Below are 16,144 nucleotides of genomic sequence, written 5' to 3'. Positions count from 1 at the left end.
TTCTCAAGATATTCACAGAAAACTGTGTCTGCCCTACCCTCCTTTCGGGGGGTCCAGTCCAGCGGGGGGGCTACAGATCAAAATGAAAAGCGATGGTTCCATGCTATCCACGTGGGGTTACATGCCCACCAAGTTTCGTGTACCCCGGTCTTTCAGTGTCCCGGGAATCCTTGTTGGTGTACGGTCACTAAATGTACACATAAATTATTTTATTGTAAGGCCCCCCATGAACGAAAGTCCACGAAACTTTTGACCATGTCAGCCAGAGATATTGTGATGAAAACACCTAATGTTTTGCTTTTTAATTTTTAACTAGGTGGCACTATACATGAAATATGTGGTAATGGGATACGTTGACATGCCCCCTTAAGACCAACATACAAAAAAAAGGTGGACCTCCTAGGCCCTACGGTTCTCGAGATATTCACAGAAAACTGTCTCCGGCCACCTACAGGCCAGTTGGTGTATAGTAACATAAATTAATTTATTGTGTGGCCCCCCATGAACGGAATTCCATGAAACTTGGCGTGCATTCAGAGGGTGTCATAATGATAATTTCGTGCAGTTTTGACTATGTTAGGTCACAGATACCTGCGATTACAATACCTCATTTTTACTTTTTTGTGTTTAACTAGGTGGCGCTATACATGAAATGAGTGGTTATGGAATGGGTTGACATGGCCCTTTGAGATCAACATACAAAAAAAAATGGTCCTCCTAAACCCTACGGTTCTCGAGATATTCACAGAAAACTGTGTCTGCCCTACCCTCCTTTCGGGGGGTCCCGTCCAGCGGGGGGGCTACAGATCAAAACGAAAACAGGAGGTTCCATGCTATCCATGTGGGGTTACATGCCCACCAAGTTTCGTGTACCCCGGTCTTACAGTGTCCCAGGAATCCTTGACGGAAATTTGGACATGCGAAAAAGAAAAAAAAAAAGAAAAAGAAAAAATCTGACTAAACCTATAAGCGGCGGTCATAATAATGGCTCACTTGTCTGTATATGGGGGAATGAAAGAAGTTGTCATGTTATTATCTTTTGACTTAGACGTTCACGCCAGGGGAGTCATCACAGCCCATTGCCCATGGAATTGACATCAAATTATGTGGCTATGTTTCAACTGTTGGCCAATGTAGGCCTGGCCAATGAACTTGATATCTGTGCTGGGTTACAGGTCTGCTGGCAAAGTACATTGGATAACAATCTGATTCAGATCAGAATCTTCCCTCATCCAGGGACACGTCTTCAGGCCTTACCCTCTTATGCCACCTATCCTCAAAAAAGGACAGGCCTCTTCAGTAAAGATGCCAAGAGATGACCTGCAGCCTACCTCTGGAGAAACAGCCAAAAGGTACATTGGAAGTGAGTTCTTCCAGAATGCACCCTGCACAGCCAATAATTTGTGTTTCTGTATCCCTGACATGACAGAACGTAAATCCCTCACCTTGTTGTCAAGTCTCATATATCTTATACATGGCATCTGAAGTGTAACTCTCCATGAAAAAACAGCTACAAACCCTGATCCAAGCATCAGACAGTTGTGCTCAATTTATGTTGCTAGCCAACCAGCATATATAAATGAATGAATAAATAAAAAATAAATAGATAACATACAGTGCATACGGAAAGTATTCACAGTGCTTCACTTTTCCCACATTTTGTTATGTTACAGCTTTATTCCAAAATGGATTAAATGTATGTTTTTTTTTATTTATTTATTTTATATCTATATTTTGTTCTACACATAATACATCATAATGACAACTTTAAAAAGTTTATTTGAGATTTTTGAAAATGTATTAAAAACAAAAAACGAAGAAATCACTTGTACATAAGTATTAGCCTTAGGTACATTCTGTTTCCACTGATCATCCTTGAGATGTTTCTACAACTTAATTAGAGTCCACCTGTGGTAGATTCAGTTGATTGGACATGATTTGGAAAGGCACACACCTGTCTATATAAGGTCCCACAGTTAACAGTGCATGTCAGACCACAAAACAAGCATTAAGTCGAAGGAATTGTCCATAGACCTCCGAGACAGGATTGGGAAAGGGTACAGAAAGAATTCTGCTGCTTTGAAAGTCCCAATGAGCACAGTCCCTGCATCATTCATAAATGGATGAAGTTTGGAACCACCAGGACTCTTCCTAGAGCTGGCCATCTCTCTAAACTGAGTGACTGGGGGAGAAGGGCTTTAGTTAGTGAGGTGTCCAGAAACAAAATTCTCTGGTCTGACTGTGTCAGGTGTCAGACTGTGGCGACGGTTCATCTTTCAACAGGACAACGACCCTAAGCATACAGCCAAGATATCGAAGGAGTGGCTTCAGGACAACTCTGTGAATGTCCTAGAGTGGCCCAGCCAGAACCCAGACTTGAATCCCATTGAACATCTCTGGAGGGATCTGAATATGGCTGTGCACAGACGCTTCCCATCCAACCTGATGAAGCTCAAGAGGTTCTGTGAAGAGGAATGGGCGAAACTGGCCAACGATAGGTGTGCCAGGCTTGTGGCTTCATATTCCAAAAGACTTGAGGCTGTAATTGCTGCCAAAGGTGCCACAACAAAGTATTGAGCAAAGGCTGTGAATACTGTACATATTTTTGTTCTTTGTTGTCATTATGGGGTATTGTGTGTAGAATTTTGAGGGAAAAAAATAATTGAATCCATTTTGGAATAAGGCTGTAATATAACTAAATATGGAAAAAGTGAAGCGATGTACTTTCCGTATGCACTGTAGGTCTAAGATAATAGTGTATCATTTTGATTTCAAAATATTTTTTTCCAGCAATTTTCTTTTCCCAAGCATCAACAGAGACCAAAATAAAAATTGAGTGCAGATATATTACCTAACATAAAGTTATTTATTTTAAAGTTGTATTAACATTAACTGGAACGAGGTAGGCCATATCAAACACATGATGTAACTGAATTTGTCATTGTTTTTCTATGGGTGTCAAGATACTGTCTGTGACTTGGAGAGGTGAATTTCAAGGCGTTTGAATATACTGTATAACATGGGGAGACTCTTTGAAGTGATGTGGTGAAGACAGGCTGAAAACCACACCACAGGCAAACGGGGACAAACATCACAGCATGGGGTCTGGATTCCTCCACCTGGGTTGGCCAAACAAGCAGCAGCAGGGCAAACACTGCCTATCAGGCTCCCATCTGGTGTTGAACTGGTAATGGTCATTTACCATGTTCCATGCTCTGTAGGAAGGGGCATTGTATCACAAAGTAGGCTGACATAGAAGTAGTGTTCAAGGAATTAATTTTCCAGTAAGAATTGCACACTTAATTTACCTTACATAACTTGGCCCTGCGAATTCAACATGGGAGCCGTGATCTAGAAACCCCATCTGCCCCACACTCTTTTGCCCCCTCCTAAAGCTATATTTTAGCGTCCAACAGGTGTAGCCAGCTCAGTGGCACGTGTTGGACAAGGGTGTAAATTAGAGGAATGGTAACACACCATGACTCATTCTAAAACGTTAACACTCACCAACCGATCACCACCTCAACAGGTCATAGAGTCATTTGTAAAAATGAGCTTTGTATGTCCAAATGTCGAAAAGGCCTTTAAATCAAAGTGCTTAATGATTCTCTCTCTCTCTCTCTCTCTCTCTCTCTCTCTCTCTCTCTCTCTCTCAACTCCAACTCATTCTATTTCCTATGCCAGGCATAAGCTATGCCTGTCTCTCGGGTGTCTGCCTGTATAGCTGAGGCCGTAAATCTTTTTTAGGAGACTCTTATTTTTAGCCTATCACACGCCGAAGGAAGCATAAGGTTCACCCAAAAGATGCAATGCTACACATTCATATTACTCCTCAGGCCAGCTGTGGCCAAACAGGCACTGGGCAGGGGAACAGTGGTCTTTGAGTGTTTATGCTAACAGAGCCAAGAGTTGTCGAACAATGGATTAAATCTTTTTAACAGGCTTACTGGCTAAACCCAAGTGTTATAAACAGATTATAAGTGCAGCTAATAACTATGCCAGGCATGCTGGAGAGATGCCCTCACTACACCAGTGAATCAAGGTGATTTACGTCCACTCTTGGAAGACGGAGGGCATTCCTTGATCGTGCAATGTAGTGCGGGGCCATGTGACATTAGAACGAAGGGCAATCCACCAAATAAAACTGGTCAGGAACGTGATGATGGGCCATATTAGCTGCATAGTCCCCGAGCCCTCTTGGGCCCTGTGACCACACGACCTGGTGTTAAGCTCCTGGAATAGATTTGATTTATTTCGATGGATATAACACCATCGAGGGCCTACACCGGTATCAGAGTAATATGAAGATGGCTCGCCTAAATGCCACCAAGGCTTAGTTTCAGGGGGGGATGTCTGAGGTTGTGTCAAGGTTTGATTACTGCCAACAGACGTGATTTGGCGATTCCCATCTCTGGAGGACATGACGTCCTTAGTGAGAAGACCCCGTGATGTTCTGTCTGTGAAAACATACCTACAGAAAAGGGCAATGTTTATAAGCGCAGGGCATAGGGGGTGAGCCTGGCAAGATACTGTAGGACACCCAGACAAGCTCTAAAAGGTTATTTTTTGTATAACATTGCAGACACTTCTTGAAAGTGCACGTTATTCTAAATAAGTTTAATAGACGTACAGATGTTCTAAAAACTTCTTCTCAGTTTGAGAAAATAATAGTTAGCTTTTAGATGTTTGGTTCAATTGAATTGGCCATAAAAAGGAATGAAAACAGCACCTGAAAGGAATGGAAACCACAACAAATGTTCCATTCAGAGAACCTCAGTAGGGCTCCTTGAAATTAATCTTCCTTTTTCTCGCAATCATATGGTCATTTTATGAAGTAATGAAGCAAAGGTCATATTTTGTGGCTGTACATATAGGCATGTGTATGTACACACACCTCCCCATTGAGATCCAATTGATTTATCTCCCTGTGCTGCATGAGTCACACAAAAATGATTGATGATTTATTCTCTTTTATTACCCCCAAGCTTGTGGAAATAGCTTGACCTGAACTTCGATGTTCATAAACCGCACGTGGAATTTACAAGCCGCTGAAGACCTCCTGCAGCCTTTCACCTGTTTCCCTGCATTCGGCAACCTGTCACACACCATTCTAAATTTTCCTGAAAATATACCACAGTCTGACTAGAAAAAGGACCTTGTTCAGATCAACCGGCTCAAGGCCATAGATGACTGCTTGCCGAAGCGTGGTATTTAAAACGGGAATTGAGCAGGTGACTGTGTAACCCATGCCACTGCTATGGCCCACATCATAAAACTAGTGATTTGTAACCCACCGCCTCTGACACCACCAACCTTGTGCCCTCCCTAAAGGAGTCCGATCCAGATAACCCAGCAACCAAGGCTATAAATTATTCAGGCAAAACTATTCTCTGAAAGTTTCTAACATGACGCCTTAATTCAGCCAAATCATGTTGATATACAGATGTGATGGGAGCTTACACAGGATAGCAAACTCTATTAGAATATGCAACAGAAAAACAAATATTATAGAAATATTCTAGATGAGCACAAGTTTTGTTTTTCATTGTGTATATATTATCCTACATATCAGTGCGAATGTCATTTTAATAATAACATGTAATTAAATGTGATTTTTTGTCTGACATTTGGAATTAGTGCAGAACTGAAAGTGTATAGTGTTTGATACAACATCCCAAAATGTTTATCTTTCAGTTTAATTCTGAATACAGATGTTCATGGTATTTCAGCAACACATGCACTTTATTGCTGTCAATGGGTGTTTTGGATCATGACATCACTTTCTTTGACTGTTGTATAAAACTGAATATGCATGTGTTGATCCATTCATAGTTATTCACACATACTTGCTGTCTGTATGAGGCATTGTAAACACATTATAAAAAGATTATAAAGTATTTTTAAAACCTCATAATGATCGACATAAATCTATAAGTATTTATATAATCACAACTAAAAGAAACTGTATTCAAGATGTCATCATTGATGTCACTGTCATAACCACAGAAGCTTTTCTACACAATATGATACTTTAGTTATAAGGGTCAATTCATAGGGTGTCAAGCTATGCAGACGCAAATGCATAAAACATAAGTACTTGTATAGTGAAACGAGTTGTCCAAATCTTTGTAAGGCGACGCAAGCACAGAGGCATGTCATGTGTTTCTGACATGGTGCATAGTGTTCCGTAACCTGTCATAAAGGACTCTTAAATACACATGTTCTGACAGGTCCATGTATCTTGTGTAGACTCCGAAATGGCCAAAATTACTTATAATGTTGTACGTAATGAGTGCATTTTAGCAATACATTGTTATACAAAATTGACATATTGTAAGCCACCATAACCACAGGTATTGGTTTTGTACACTTTTGTCAGAATATATTGTTTTTTTCCCTTCTAAGTGGCAACAGTGGATTGAATATCCTAAATTTGTTTAACTCTGTCAGCGTGTTAATGGACCTCTATACAAGTTCACTGCAATCGGATCGATCATATCTCTCTGACATCTCATTTATAATTATGACATGAAAGATAGCTCTTTCTAAATTAGTAAAATTATAACATCTGTAAAATCTATCAAAAGGAAATTGTTGTTGATTTTGTCAATCATGTCACTTTGGATCCTTGAAAAATGTGTTGTAGTTCTATAATAGAACTAGTGTAGGCCTACTGACACACTAAGACCTATTTTACATAACATAACATAGAAAGCTTGTTGCACAAGCTTGATCATTTGAACAGCATAACAATTCAATTTTCTCTGTAAAAGTATTTTTCGAGGATGTGAAATTCTCAGTGCAGAGCCATGTGCTTCGAACAAGTCTCATTTTGTGTAATGACTTATCATATTCTATACTGCATGTAAAATAGTTCCATTTAGATTTAGGCCTAGTACTAGTAACATAGTATCAAACTTGACTCCAGCTCATTGTAAGAAAAACAAGAACATTGAAAAAATTATTCTTTGAACAGTGACAAAATGATGAGGATTGTTTTTTTAATCTCCCATCACCATGTGTCTGAGCCCACTCACCGATTTCCTGTCTTGGTCACAGCTTTGCAGTAGGTGTTGTTGCTCTCCTGACCCAGAGCTTGACCTCTGGATTTTTTATGTGACTTCATGGTCTCCAAAGGCAACGGAAGCATAAAAAACTATCCCAGCAGTCCACACCAAAAAAATTAATAAATTACTGATAAAAAAAGAGGAAAAGAAAAATAATTGTTAACGCCTCTTTTCCAAAACCACAATGAATTCCACATTTATTGAGCCATTATCCGCAGCTAGTCTCCGTGTAGTCGTGTCAGCTTCTTTTCACCAAGGGCTCTGTTTAGGAATCTCTCGCTGTCTCTCTCTCCAATGGTCACATTTATTATCCTGTCAGGCTGTCCGTTCGTCCAAGTCATCTTTAGTCACGCATTTACCCCCTGCACTCCCCCACAGAACCCCCAGTTACCACGTCACCCTACGCTCCTGACTCTGGTCCCCCATGCCAGCTCCTGAGCTGTACAGGGCAGAGGCAACAGACATGATATCACACCCTGTGTGGGTGTTGCCACCCCTAGCCTCCCTTGTCACCCCCCACCCCTAGCTACCCTCCCTTGTCAGCCCCCTCCCCCAGGCATGTGGTATCAGATTTAGCAGGACCTTCCACAACCTAATATATCATCAACTCGACAGTGTACACAATTATCAAAGTGCCAGTCATGTCAACAGTCTTCTGGCAGTAAACTAGTAGTCACTATGGTATATGAAAGACTACATTAGCTTAGTCGTCAGCCATAATATTTTTTTTTTTACGGAGACACGCTACATGTAAATGGAAAAGACATAAGTATGAGCAGACAACTTTGCAACAATCTAGTGGTCAGAAGCAGTCGATGGTAAGGGGACAAGGGTGGTGTTGCCCCATGGCATTCCGCGCAGCATCAGGACAACAAGAGGGTGTTAAATCAAGAGCTCAGCTTACTGTAGTAGGCTGATGAAGAGGTACAAGACCTATGGGTTGGTCTAGTGTCATAACATGACTTTCAGAAGATTTGTGGAGTTGGCACTTTGTCCTGACTGGACTATAGAATATGTACAATATTAGAGCCATAGAATATTTGATATTATTTCTGTATGAATGTTTAAGTTTTTATGTCTCTATTATTGCATGGAAGAAAGAAGGATGTCAGTTAAGTTGATACTAATGTGAAATTTGGGATTTTTTATATAGATTTGTGTAAATCCATGTGTAAACACGCATTGGAAGAGATGAACTGTCAGATGGAAGGATTAGAGAACCGAGGATCACAGTTTTTTGACCGTGCTTGCAGTGCTAGTTCAGTAGGTAATATGCTCTTGGAAATCTTGATATTATGAAAATGTTCTTTATTGATTTGGAAACTGAATTCACCATTTACCTGTGTCCATTACATTCCACAAGTGCTTCTGGAATGGCACACATACTGGATCTCCTGCCAATGCATTAACGCATAACATAAACATGCTTTAGTGCTGCGGCAACTATACAGAAAGAACAAGTGGTGATAATGACTGACAGAGCATTATCAGAGCAGCACAAGCCAGCATAAATGGCTTTAGTGCAAGGCCTTTGTTAACATCTAAGTAAGTATATATACTCTTTTGATCCATTGAGGGAAATTTGGTATCTGGATTTATCCCAATCCGTGAATTAGTGAAACACACTCAGCACACAGTGAGGTGAAGCACACACTAATCCCGGCGCAGTGAGCTGCCTGCAACAACAGCAGCGCTCGGGGAGCAGTGAGGCTAGGTGCCTTGCTCAAGAGCACTTCAGCCGTGCCTACTGGCCGGGGTTTGAACCGGCAACAAGTCCGAATCGCTAACCAGTAGGCCACGGCTGCCCGCAATAGATAGAACATAAAGGACTGGATAGAGCATAAAGGACTGGAGGTTGACTTTAAATTGGAGATGGCTCTGATAGTGTTTTAGAAGTGTCACAGAAATGGCGTGGAATTTGAAGGATTTAGAACTTACATAGAAATTCTGCTCATCTTCTCAACACACCTGCACTAAACAATGTGCTGACCCATGTTTGCATACAGTATGTGCATGATTTAAGCAAATAAATGAATAAATAAATACATGGATGAATGGGACTTGAGACAGACTGCCTCTGTGGAGGTTCATATTATATGACTTAAAGACACACATAACATTCCAAATCCAGCTGCAATGTCAATGAGATGTGTGCCCACTCAAACAAACACAAAAGCTGCATGTGCAGGCTCACTGATGAGAAACAGAAACATAATCAGGATATTCTAAAGCAGTTTAAAATTTTATACCAGGCTGTAGATAGAGCTGCCCTTTAGACCCCATGAAAATCCATATGGGCTTTCTGCTGTATTAGGTGTAACCTGTAGGCCTACATATGTTGATTGTCCTATGAATTGAATAAGATAGGGTAATAACTGAAATGTTTATTTAATTTCCTGCCTGAATATGATGTTGGTAAGAGCCTTCACTTCGAGTTTTATGAATATTACACTGAACTGAACTGAACTGTAATGAAATATTTGTTTAAAATGAAAATGTACCTATTTTGTTTTGGCTATCTACTTGTACGTCGAGAGGTCACGTGAGATGTGCACCTGGCCTATTCCTGAGGGGATGGAGGTTTTAAAAGGGTATAGCGGGAGACCAGACGGGAGATTATTGAAATAGACGCTGCATGCAGATTATTCTCGGCACATTTCGTGCGAAAAAATGATTAACGCTTCTCCCGCTAGAGTGGCTACTGTCTGGGAAACGGAGAAGCGGCGGGACATTTCGAACATTCAGGCCTTAGGTATGGTGAGCCCGCGGTGTTTATTTTTCCTATGCTGTAGGCCTACAGTTTACTTTTGTGGATTTTTGATTACGGGACTATTGGATTATTGCATTTTTCTGTTTCGAGGAGCGACTCCTTTTTTTCCCTCTGTTGGACATTGTGCGCACCTGGAGTTGCGGTAGCGCTTTATATGACTTTGGGGTTGGGGCTGGGTAGAACAAAGTGGTCAAGTTTAACTGTACATGCTTGGACTAAACTATATATTTCTGTTGGGGTAGGGGTTATTTTGTTAATTTTATGGAGTTTGTTGCATGTATGAAATGAAATCAGTTAAAGGAACACGCCACCCAAAATCAGTAGTGATATATGTTCTTACGTAACTTTCACGAGTTGAGTCGTACCTCTCCCGCGTCGGTGCACTCAAACGCTCTGTCGCGCAGCGCGAATGTGTTAGCATGTTGCTATGCTAGCGGGCTCTGCCGTGGCCGTAGAGAGAGGCACATAGCAGTATTCAAACACCTCCACGTTTTACCTACTTAAATACAGCTGCACGAGTAGTTGATGAAAAATGTTAGGGCACACAACATGAAACGTGACGATTTTCCAAGCGAATAAACATGAGAACTACAATGTGTGGCGCAATAGCACTTGGGAGTACTTTGACCTAGCGTGGTAATATTATTAACACCTAATTGTAGGCCTAGATCCTATCCACCACAGAGTTTAGAATCCATGCTGGATCGACCCTCAGCCTCTCCCTCCCCTCTGAGCGAGAGAGGCACACACACTAGAGATGCGCTGATGGGCTATTATTTCAACCATAACTGCATAGCAAAACTTATCATCCATCAGCCATCCATCAGCACCAAAGTTTGTTGACCAATTTTCAAAACTACACCTGCCCACCATCCGCTGGTTGTTTTAATGTAGGCTATATGGGTGATGCAGCGCTGCTGACGTGAGGCTAGAAAGCCCTTGCCTGTTCTAGAAAGACTGATCTAATGCAGCAAATATTAAAAGGCAAAAGTCGTACATTGGCTAGGCCTATCCCCAGAATATCAGCAGCAAACTCAGTCTCTGTCGCGCAAAACAGTCTCCAAATAAAACGCACATCGGCCTGTTACCTATTCTGCCAGCTTGTGACAATATATCGTCCAAAATGCTTGATTGCATTGCATTCTCCACATTTTTAGCTACATTTTCATGTACCACATCAGCATTTTTGTTCAGTGAATCTTTTGTAAATTGCTTTACAATTACCGTCGGGCCCTTGTCAGCAGACTTCGGCTTGCCTCTTGCCATATTCACTCCTTGTCTTCCGATGTCATTTCTGAGTCATCTACAGATGTTCACCTCCCTAAATAGAACCAACTTCAACCTGTGTTATATCCTAGATGAGACTGCCTGGGTTATTTTGTTTAGATATTAGCCTATATATAAAACACATAATTGTAGCCTACCATTCAGGGAATAGGCATTTAAAAGAGAGACAGAGAGTGATATGACTAAGAAATGACATCGGGCGATGGCAGTGCGAGATGTTCAGAACGTAAGAGCTAAAACTTCTACAAACTCACTAACATCCAGCGGAAAAAGAAGGTAAGAAAAATAGTCGGAAAACTTAGATGAGTAAGGCAAGCAAGCAAGTTTGGCGGTTGTTACTAAAAATGTGAACATGCACGTTGCATTGTTGTGCGGTGGACTTTCAGAATGAATGGAGTCGGAGTTTCTTTAATATCGAGGCGTCATATTTGTCCGATGGCCTGCTATAAAATGAATTGCGATGTCTGTCTGAAAAAGACGCGCTCGTGCAGTCAAAATGAATTGGAGTCTTCAGAACAGGCTTGTCAGTCAACCTGACATAAGTAGCCTATAATGTGAATGACTTGTTATTTTATCAAGGATTTCTTTCTTTTTGCAAAAAATAAAGTACAATAGGCATTAATTAGTAGGCCAGGAGCATGCTGAAATTATGTGGCAAATTGCGTTTTTTATTACAATGATAAAATTGTAAAAGGACGTGACCGAAGCTGAGGCAAGCCAGGCAATAGGCCTATAGGCCCGACGGTAATTGTAAAGCAATTTACAAAAGATTCACTGAACACAAATGCTGATGTGGTACATGAAAATGTAGCTAAAAATGTGGAGAATGCAATGCAACCAAGCATTTTGGACGATATATTGTCACAAGCTGGCAGAATAGGCAACAGGCCGATGTGCGTTTTATTTGGAGACTGTTTTGCGCGACAGAGACTGAGTTTGCTGCTGATATTCTGGGGATAGGCCTAGCCAATGTACGACTTTTGCCTTTTAATATATTTGCTGCATTAGATCAGTCTTTCTAGAACAGGCAAGGGCTTTCTAGCCTCACGTCAGCAGCGCTGCATCACCCATATAGCCTACATTAAAACAACCAGCGGATGGTGGGCAGGTGTAGTTTTGAAAATTGGTCAACAAACTTTGGTGCTGATGGATGGCTGATGGATGATAAGTTTTGCTATGCAGTTATGGTTGAAATAATAGCCCATCAGCGCATCTCTAGTGTGTGTGCCTCTCTTGCTCAGAGGGGAGGGAGAGGCTGAGGGTCGATCCAGCATGGATTCTAAACTCTGTGGTGGATAGGATCTACAATTAGGTGTTAATAATATTACCACGCTAGGTCAAAGTACTCCCAAGTGCTATTGCGCCACACATTGTAGTTCTCATGTTTATTCGCTTGGAAAATCGTCACGTTTCATGTTGTGTGCCCTAACATTTTTCATCAACTACTCGTGCAACTGTATTTAAGTAGGTAAAACGTGGAGGTGTTTGAATACTGCTATGTGCCTCTCTCTACGGCCACGGCAGAGCCCGCTAGCATAGCAACATGCTAACACATTCCCGCCGCGTGACAGAGCGTTTGAGTGCACCTACCGACGCGGGAGAGGTACGACTCAACTCGTGAAAGTTACGGTAAGAACATATATCACTACTGATTTTGGGTGGCGTGTTCCTTTAAGCGAGAGAGAAGAAGCATAACGTGACCGTGAAGTCAAACGGCAACTAAACTTAAAATCAAATGTCCGAATTATTTCCTTCTGAATTTAGTACCGTTCATCTCGTATATAAAATATAGGGTTGAATTGTTACATAGGTAACTGGGGGAATAACATATTGTTATTATTATTATTATTATTATTATTATTATTATTATTATTATTTGTGTTCCTATATTGATAGGTACATTCTGCACTGCAGTATATTCAATTCAATTTCAATTTATTGTGCTTATAGAGCGCAAAAACATAACACATGTATCATGGCACTTTACAGAATGTAGGCAATCAGAGAAAGAAGGAAAGAAAGGAAGAAAAGGAAAGCAAGAGAGAGGCCCATGGGTAACAGGGGCGAGGAAAAACTCCCTAGAATTGGAGATATATATAGGAAGAAACCTCGAGCAGATCCACGACTCAAGGGCCTGACCCATCTGCCTAGGGTCAGTACATGACAGTAAGGTCTGTATACATGACAAATGCATATGATAGTCGGGTGTAGAGAATAAGACATGGTGTTAAGCACTTGAGCTGAAAGTTACAAGAGGTGGGATGATTACGTATCCGTTATGGTAATTCGTTATTCCTGATTTAGTGACAGAAAGTTCAATAGTCCAGCGTTGGGATTGTCCAGGGGAAGGGAGTTTTCGAGGGGCATGTGGTGGGTTGGTGGATGGGCCAGTAATCCGGGCAGAGTTGTCATAGGCTGGTGGTGGGTCGCTAGGCTGTACGGGCCAGGAGTCCAGATAGGGGGCAGTAATAGGGCAGTCGAGGATGGGACTTCAGGTGAGATGGGTGAGAGGAGGGCCAACACACGGATGGTTGATGACTGGTGATGATATACCTCACAAGTGAGGTACAGTAAGGGGGAAGAAAGAGAGATGTAGAGTGGGTTAGTATTACTGAAAATCAAAATGGTTAATGTCAATAAGTAATCAGTAGTACTATATATTGTTACAGTATACCATGGTGGGAATAGGCAAGAGAGGGAGAGTTGAGAGAGAGAGAGAGAGAAGGGGGGAGAGGAGAGGGGGGGGTTGTACGGCGTGACACATGAAAAGTCCATGACAGCACTATGCTATAGCAGCATAACTAAGGCATGGTGAGGGGTAGTCGACACCAGCGCAGGTATGGTCAGTGACCACCATCGCACGTGCGACTGGGGTGCCAGTCCTAGTATAGAGGTTTCTGATCCTGAGGTAGGTTGCTGCTTCTGTGAAACTGATGATATAAATGGGGCTGTGGTTGATATGTGAGGTGGTTTGTATCTGTATTTCATGGATTCGATATTTATGCTGTCAAAAGTAATGTACTTGTAAATGTAATTTGTGCGGTATGACAGCACTGAATAAGATACAGGATGCGTTTGTCAGCACTTCCTCTTTGCTCTTTCCTATAATCAAAAAGTAATCAAATTGATAAATCGAGAAGCCAATCGAGGTTAACTGTTTCTTTTTTTGGACAGTGATCCTGAAGATGAATTTGTCTTGCGAAAACCAAAGTTTCAGTCTCACATGTTTTTCAGAGGAAACCTGTAAATCCATGGATGAGGCATGTGCAGGTGTGTGTCTCAATTATGTTTATATGTGTGGTATATATGTTTTCTCCATGGTATTCCCAACCCACCTGGCTAATCTGGCAGCTTGCTACACACCTGGACCTGTATTGAGATGTATAGCGGTTGTCTACCCCACCAAATACAGAAGGTTCAGGGCAATAAAGGTTGAAGTAGGAGTTGTTAGTCCTGTCTGGACTGTTAGCCTCTGCTTTGGTTTTAATTTGGAATTGTGTGGTGATATCGTTTTGCTGTGCGTCCATCTTGTGGGAGCTGAGACGGCCGGGCCCAGGAGAGAGCCACAGAGCGGGGCAAGACAGCCACAAGCAGAGGGCCTCCATCTCCAAGCTACTGGGCTTCCTCTTCCTCACTTACACACCACTGCTAATCACAAACCTCGTGCCCCAGTATATCGTCAATACACGGTCCGTTTGCAATGTCTCCTATGCATTGAATGCTCTCTTGGTTTTTTGAGTGATTGTAATGTCATTCCATACGCTGCATAAGGAGGGCAACCTCCCGTGTCTCAAAGACACGACAAGCCATACCTTCATCATTAGGTCTGGTTTGGTATGTTTTCATTTGTCTGAGAGATCATTAAGCATGACTTGTTTTTGCATTTATTTGTTTATTTGAAGGTATCTACAGAAGAGTGACATGACACTGTCATGCATGTCATAAACATTATAAACAAATCCTAAACGTTTATGACATAACGCTTCTGTCAAAGTGTCATTCGGTTTTTGTCATGACAAATTAGGGTTAGGATTAGTGTCATTCAGTTTTTGTCATGACAAGTTAGGGTTAGGGCTAGGGTTAGTGTCACCGAATGTTTTTTATGCAAAATTATTTCCTCTTTTGTTGGCAAAGCAAATGAATGGTTGGAAAACATAACAGACATCATGATGTCATGTGTAAACTCTGGCTCCATTTTTGATGACATCAATTGAGAATACAGCTACACTTTTCCTGTGTCATATGAAACTCAACAGAGTAAAGTTACACATGACTGACTGTATGTGTGTGAAAGATAGACTACTGGATTTATATTCATTTTACTGTTTTACTGTTGCTGTAAGACCATGCTGTTACATAAAGGAAAGGCCAACACATTCTACACTGCTGCAGGACACAAATGACAAAATGATTCTGTTCCATGTCATGGTGTATGAAAAAGATCTAATGCCAAATGTTTTATGAAGAGTTTCAAGTCGGGTCTGAGAAATGTACTAAAGGGACTGAGAGAAACACTTATTTTTATTCATATTGATGAAAAGCTAAAAACCTACTGGTATCACTCCTTGTGCTAGAGCTTTCATACTGTATGCTTAAGTTGTTTTGTTGTTACCCAATTATACTGCCCAAAAAAGTTTTGGAGTTGAATCATGCACAGCACCATTACGCTTGGCTAATCTTTTTTCAGTTTCATTCACAGATCTGCCAATACGGTTTCAGCTGACCCACCCAATTGCAAATTCCATCACTGAGGTCTGAGAGATTTGCCTTTGAAATCATGTGAGGGTGATTATTAAACTAACAGTGGAAAGCTTGATGAGATAAGGCAGACAGAGTCAATGGGAGGACGATCTAGAAGAGCAGTCAATTTCCAGGTGGGTGTCATGAGAAATGTGGACATTTATAAGTGTGGACTAATTGATAATGTTGTGTCATCCTCATGATATTCCCTGTTACTTTTGTGGGTTTAACAACTACTGTAAGTGTAATGTGTTGGGTTCATAACATTTGAAGAGCCCTA

This window comes from Alosa pseudoharengus, unplaced genomic scaffold (assembly GCF_046254945.1).
Source record: "Alosa pseudoharengus isolate Yale_2024_CS ecotype anadromous, Long Island Sound unplaced genomic scaffold, YU_APseudo_1.1 YU_APseudo_1.1_scf_2, whole genome shotgun sequence".
In the NCBI taxonomy this organism is placed as follows: Eukaryota; Metazoa; Chordata; class Actinopteri; order Clupeiformes; family Clupeidae; genus Alosa; species Alosa pseudoharengus.
The sequence above is the reverse complement of the archived record's forward strand: the minus strand, read 5'-3'. Positions refer to the sequence as shown.